Below are 7,318 nucleotides of genomic sequence, written 5' to 3'. Positions count from 1 at the left end.
CGGCACCCTCAACAACGGCTCCCCGGTGTACTACGGCGACAAGATCAACTTCAACTACGCGTCGGCCACCAAGTTCAGCCTCGCGCCCTTCTCCTCGAGCGTTGCATGCTCGTGATTGGGAGGATTACTTGAAATCGTTTGGGCCCGATGAATAAGTTTGTGTTGGTTGATTGATGATATATACTTCCTCCGTTCCGATTTACTCATCGTGGTTTTAGTTGAAATTTGAACTAAAACCACGACAAGTAAATCGAAACGGAGGGAGTACGTTTGTATATTACTCCGCACATGCATGAAACGTTGCTTTGAGAATTAATGGGTTTGTTGAAATTCTAGGCTGGATGTATCTTGCTACCATTGGAAAAATTTGTGAAAGTCCCAAGAAAAAGCCAGCACATAATGTACAGTCTCAATTCCTCAAAAAACCTTTCATGTCCTATGACCCAAAAAGTTTAGATCTAAACTTGTTTCATAGTGTCATGCCAATCAAATTTAGATCTGGAAATTTGTGCCATTGTCATGCTGCGAATCAAAAATAAATTAAAACATGTGCTGAATTAGTGTCTTGGTCCACTATATATGTGCTGAATTATTTTCAGAGATGTTCACAAGTTTAGTGATATGTTCTCCTTGGCAAGGTTTTTAATTTCGTAAACAAAACAATTTCGGGTCTCACCACAATATCAGAACTTTTGAAAAAGAAATCGGATTTTAAGATTTCAAATTTCATTGGATTTAACCAAATTTAAAGAAATTAGTTTGTATTTGGCTCAAAATGTCAGGATTAAAAATATTTCGAGCCCCACAAAAATTTTGAAATTTTTAATGAAATTTTGTTGATATTTTTAATCCTGCTGCTTGGTATTATCGGTAGGATTTAGAGTTTATATTTATTGGGTATGTCTAGTACTCATCTAGATGTGAGATAACTGTTTTTTTTCTTTGTTTGTTATTTTTGTTTTTTCGGTTGCCCAAGGCAGCACAGAAGCTACAAGAAAATGTATTATTCGCGACCACACCTATTGTTACCAAGTATTTTGGTGCCTATAGATGTACTAATTGCAACCAGTTTTAGACAAACTCGGTTACTATAGGCACCTGTCACGAATCAGTACTATTCAATCACGTGAGTACCTATAGCAACCAGGGAGGAAATTGAAAAAAAGCCAATCGGCTCAGCTCCAGGGCATCCATCCATCCCCAGGCTCGAAGCAAACAGAGGCGAGGCAGAGCCCTTTCCTGGCGGCGGCCGACGGCAAGGTGACTCGCCCCAAATCCCCCAAATCAAATCGTCCCTGGCGGCGGTCGACGGCAACGGTGGGTCCTTGCGGTATGCTGACTTGTTCCTTCCAGCGGAGGGGGCGGCGGAAGGCGGAGGGCGCGTTCCTTGCGGCAGTGGCAGGCGTGTCCCTTGCGGCGGCGGTGACAGCGCGGCTGCGCGGGGGAGGGGAAGCAGCAGCGGCTGCGGTAGCAGAGGGGCGTCCGCCGCGTGGTCAACATACCTAGGCTGCTGCAACAGACGCCTAGGGTTCCTCCTTCCCAAACCCCAACCAGCTATGAAGCAACCGACGCTCCAAGCTCGCCAGATCTCGCTCTCGTCGTCAACACCAGCAAAGGCTGCAACCTGTAAGAATGATCTCCCCTCTGTCCTTGCCCCCTTCCCTGTGTCTCTCCATTATTTTGCTTGGAGTACTTGATGGCTAGATCATGCACTTCAAGTGTTTGTGGAAATGTGGAAGTAAAATATACATGTAGCATTTGGTCTGTCATTTGAAAACTGGCTTGACCTACGATGTAGAGTTCGGTTTTGTGATTTGAATATAATATGCATGTAGTAAAATATACAGTATAATGTTACTGCATATTGATACTTACAGCATCAGGACTTGTGGTATATTTTAGTAGTACAATGTTTAGGAAGGATATACAGTTCTATGATGACTATCTTCAAATACTGCTGTGAAGACTGTCTTTGTATACTGTTGTAGTATAATATTTGAAGACTGTCTTTGTATACAATTCTACATACAACATTATAGAGTTCCATGGACTGCTGTTGCTATGATATTATAATTTAGTATAATGTTACTGCATATAAAATAATTACATATGCAAGCTGCGGGTTTAGTTTGATGAAGTGCAATTTTTCTTTTGAAAATACAGTGTCAATGTGACATATATATATGGGGTATTGTAGGATTATTATTTTGATAAATATAAGCCTGATTTAACCGAAATTGAGTAGATCAATTAGTTTATCATGTCGGGTGGACTGGTTGAAAATGATTGACGTAGCCAGCCTGATTCCTTTCGTGATTGAGGTGTTGTATCGGGTTATATGTCTCCTATTTCAGGTTATGTTAGACTACATGTGTCCCGTTTCAGGTTATATTAGAATAATGGTGTTCTGTTTCAGTGTATATCAGACTATATGTATCCTGTTTCAGGTTATATCAGACTATATGTCTCTTGTTTTAGGTTATATTAGACTATATGTGTCATGTTTCATGTTATTTCAGATTACTATTGATACTTATAATTTATTTCTGTTGCCACAACATATCTAATTACTATGTAACTCATGGTTTATTTCTATTGACGTAGCAAATCTGATTTCCCCTTTCTTCCTAATATAAACAATCTGGGTCTTGTTCCATTCTTTTAATTCTATGGCAGATGGGACCTGGATGAACAGTTCAGCCACCAAGAAATGCCCCACAATCTCAAGGACAACATTCTGGGAGTAACTCAGCATCAAAATCTAGGAAGGTGCGTGGGATAAATAAGGGAAAGGGCTTGGAGCGTTTGATCAAAAGGGCAGGTCATCCACTAAACTTGACCATTTCTGAAGAGAGAAGACCTATTGGAGAAAACAATGAACTACTTTCCAGAGAGATTGGACTTCTTACACGGCACCATGCACCTATCCAACGTGTCGGGTGGCATAGTCTTACTGAGGATGATAAGGACCCATTGTATGAACTTCTAAAGGTATGTAAGATTATCAAACTTTGTAGCTTCGAACATGTATAGTTTTAACTTTGAGTTTTTTCTTCGTAGCTTAAGTTCAATCTTGATTTCACCCAAGATCATATCAAAGGCTGTGTGGATCTGCTATTCTCTTCAAGCTAAAAAAGTTTCCGTCACAAGTATTATGAGCATTATGTAAAATATGGTGATGATGCTAGAAGCAATCCATATCCCCCCCTTATTGATAATAGAGTTGGAGACTGGATTTGGCTCTGTGATCATTTTGAAACAGAAGAATTTAAGGTATGGTAGTCTTTGAATGGATGTCAACAGTTTTGCATCTATCTTTATCACTCAACCCTGCCTTATTTGTTTACAAAAACTACCATTTGCAGAAACGGTCCACAATTGGGAAGGCTAACCGCTCAAACCTACCTTATGTTCACAAGAAGGGAACAAAGTCATTTGTAGCGGTTCAACATGAATTAGTAAGTCACTATTACTTATCTTTATCTTGTGTCACAATTGTGGTGAAAGAAGAATATCGAAACTTGTAGCTATCTTATATTCATGTCTTTTGACTTGAATCTTGTATTATCAGAATTGTGGCTATATCAGACTATACAAGGAGTGTTGCTCTAGTGATAAGAAGGGATGGGCATCAGAAGATGCCAGGAATAAACATGTAAGTACCACGTAACAATGGAGTATCTATGCTATGGAAGTGTTTTGCTCCCCACCCCATCCTTTTGTAAACAGTTGTAGATGGGCACAGTTGTAGATGGGCATCAGAAAATGTAGGTTCTGCTGTTGGATCTTGTAAACAATTGTAGATGGAGTTTCTGCTTATTTGAGACCATGAGGACGGTATTGAGAGTGTTCAGTAGGCCAAAACAAAGTAGTTTCATTGACTGAATTCAGTTACTGTAGGTCCAGACAAAACAGAGGAGGAGCTGCTCTGCTCTGCTCTGTTTCGTGCTGGCTACTCGACTAATTAGTTTGTACTAGAGAAGCATATATATGTTTTCCAGAGTTGTGAGTAACTGAACCTGTCAGACTAATTAGATAATCTTCAGTGTTTCTTGTGTCTTTTCTACATACATACACATGCTCCATTTTAAATCTCCTCTGCGGCTCCGTTTTAAAACTTACAGGTTCTCTGGTCTCAGATGGATGGTCAAGGAGGTGAAGCAACTTTGGAGAGGTACACTGTTTGCATTGCTATTACTAGGACATAGGCCCGTGCGTTGCAACGGGAGATCAAAACCTTGACTCATATCCTCTATTTCAACATGGCATCCCACCCGTGTTGTTGCATATCCTCATTCACGTCCTCTTTCTCTTTGTAAATGTACAACAAGGAGATGAGTCCGCATATGCCCCTGCATTGCAATGGAATAAAAAAATCACACGCCCCTAACCCTTATAAGCATGGCTCGAGACGACCCTTCCACAAACCCTACACGTGTCGACATCCTCTATTTTAACAAGACACCCAATCTGTGCCGTTGTTTATCTTCCTTCCCGGCCTCACAGAATATGGCCACAACAAATTTATGTCAATAGAATGGATGCAATATATTTTATACTATCTAATTATTTTCTATGCAAAACAAACTTATTTACATCTACATTAATGGTAAAGATATTCTCAAAAGACATGCATTTTTGGACTGGGCTTCTCGATTACCATCAACGTTTTAAATGTGGGTTCTTTATCATCATTCCTGGAGATGACTTTGATACACAAATTATGATATCAATGATCACTTGCTTGGAGATGTCGCCCTCAAACCAGTAGCTTTCTTTAGCATTCATCTCGTGAACTTGATGCTATCTATCACATTCTCAGGAACGATGGCATTGCTTATCAATTTGAGAATATAATCAGTTTTAGTTGTACAAATTCAGACCATCCTTCTATGATTTCCTTCACAACTTTCAGGTAAAAGGATTTTAATGCACACTGTATCATGCATATGAGTTGAATAAAATTTTGCGCTGCAATGTGCCTTCCTTGTGAAAAAAATGTGACATGTAATGCGACATCACCGTTGAAAAACATGATCCTTATGTACACTTTTTGTTCATAAGAGGAAAGAGTGAAAATATCATAATCGGTTTTAGTGTTATCCTAATTTCTAACATTACGTCAAAAAGTGTATATAATTCTATTACCCTTATTTATATATGTACATTTTTTGTTAGCTGCATATTAATTTTTGATGAAAATCAATGCTATCAATGAAATAAAGTTTTGTGATAAATTGAGTCCGCAAACTTAGGTGTCTCCATAATGAAAAGCTAGGAGTCCGCAATATTTTCATTTGATCGAGGTTTCATTTTATCCATTTGCTTCGTACGACCATAATTTCCTTTAATTACAAGAGATGGCATGGTCTTCCCTTCCAGCCCCATTTCATGCGAGTTAACTGATATTCACACCGCAACTTTTTTATTGTGTCCTTTTCTTTTTTTCTTTCTTATATTACGAAATTCCTTTGCTTTCAAGGTTAAATAGGACCCACACTTCAGGCTCTGTTCGTTATTCTTGATGTCTTTTTTATTCTGTGACAACTCGTGGGCTATATAAGCTGGTAAAATATCATGTAAAAAAGCGAGGTGGTACTGTTTAAATGCATAATGAGCGGTGTAGTTAACATAAACAGGAGCTAGCTTAGCTGGTTGTAGCCTGAAGGAAGCAAATAGCAGGTCGTGGGCTCAATCCTTTGTGCAAGTGGCAATTTTTTGCGAATCCTTCTTCTAAACACAAGAGCAGGCCCATGGCCCAGTACATTTGTGACGTATACCAACAAAAGGCCCAGAGCAGCGCTGGCGTACATAGACCAAAAAAGCAGCGGTAAGGTATATGAATCTGTTTTGTAGCAAAAAATAGTACCACCTCGGATACAGTAAAAAAATATAAAATCACCTAAACGGACGAAACCAAGAATATCACCTTGCTTTAATAGTAGGTATAGATAGTAGGTATAGATATAGATGTGCTTTTGAAGTAAAGTTCATGAGCATCTTCTAAATTGTGCTTGGTTCTATCTATGTTCGCCAATGAAATTACCAAAGAGTGGGTTCCATCTAAGGGTGATTTTATTAATGTGTACATACTTGCTACAACTTGACATTTCATATAAAACTGCAAGCAACATGCTGCCAGAAGCTTCGAGCAATGTATGGTTAATTAGGATATCTTCCAGATTAAAAAGGAAAAGAACGAATTAGCTCATGCTCTTGATTCTTACTAAACTTCCTGTAACTCTGCATGGTACTTCACAAATTTTGTACTATTTGGCTGTAATGGTGCACATTTTCTTGAATTCATCAATAAATGAACATCATCCATGTCATTTTAACTTGTTTGGCATTTTCCAAGGTGTAGAGGACATGTGGGGAGTGATCGGAGCAGTGCTAAACTAGATGCCAAAAGAGTAGTTCCTGATTTGCAAATTCGGCTTACAAATACTAGATGTCAAATACTAGAAAAGTTCCTTCTTGGTGACCGGATCATATGTTTGGAGCAGTACTAAAGTTGGTACTTTGCAAATACTACTAGAATATTATTTCCTGATGGTACTGAAGTTGTGAAACAAAATTCGGCTTACAAATGTTAGCATGTAATGATTGGATCATAAGTTTACAAATGCTGATTCTGAACTTTTTCCTGTTGTATGTCTAAAATTCTAAGATTTCTTGCATACTACTAATGTCAGCATGTGGCAATATATTGTAGCTATGATATACTCCCTCCGTCCGGAAATACTTGTCATGAAAATGGATAAAAGGGGATGCATCTAGACATATTTCAGTTCTAGATACATCTCTTTTTATCCATTTTGATGACAAGTATTTTCGGACGGAGGGAGTAGCTGCTTTCTTATGCCTCTAGTTACCAAGGTTTATAATTTTTTTGTTACAAAAGATGTCTAGTTACCAACGTGTAATTGGTCTCTATATTCTTTTAGTCACCAAGCCTTGGCTGGTCACTTGATATCTCTAGCCACTAACCATGTACATGGTGGCTGTAAATTTTTAGCAACCAAATCTCCCTTGGTCTCTATATGCCATTAGTCACCAAGTCTCCCTTGGTCGGTAGATGCTATTAGTCACCATATTTAGTTGGTGGCTATTGATACAACATTTAGTGACCAGGGTTCGTAATGTTGGTCGCTCAATATCTATAGCGACTAGACTATAGCCACCACGAAGCGACCAAGTAGTATTGGTAGCAGTAGATCAGTAGCAACCAATTTTGTACCTTTAGCAACCAACCACCTTGGTGGCTAAACCTCACATATCTAGTAGGCGTCGCTTGCGCAGATCTACCCATCGCCAT

At 38.9% G+C, this 7,318-nt stretch overlaps 1 long non-coding RNA gene across 6 annotated transcripts; it reads left to right on the top strand.

The window, feature by feature from the left end:
* The first annotated feature begins 1,167 nt into the window (after positions 1-1,167).
* Positions 1,168-6,680, top strand: LOC123068548 (uncharacterized). Of its 6 annotated transcripts, none has more exons than XR_006431823.1 (7): positions 1,168-1,260; positions 1,354-1,626; positions 2,677-2,991; positions 3,061-3,273; positions 3,366-3,458; positions 3,572-3,655; positions 4,125-6,680. It is a non-coding gene; the product is annotated as an uncharacterized lncRNA (long non-coding RNA). The 6 variants fall into 6 exon arrangements; XR_006431825.1 differs by having other exon boundaries at positions 1,172-1,626; positions 4,125-5,830; positions 6,365-6,680; XR_006431827.1 differs by having other exon boundaries at positions 1,175-1,626; positions 4,125-4,915; positions 6,365-6,680.
* Positions 6,681-7,318: the final 638 nt, after the last annotated feature.

This window comes from Triticum aestivum, chromosome 3B (genome assembly GCF_018294505.1).
Source record: "Triticum aestivum cultivar Chinese Spring chromosome 3B, IWGSC CS RefSeq v2.1, whole genome shotgun sequence".
Taxonomy (NCBI): Eukaryota; Viridiplantae; Streptophyta; class Magnoliopsida; order Poales; family Poaceae; genus Triticum; species Triticum aestivum.
This window is presented reverse-complemented; position numbering and strand designations above follow the sequence as displayed.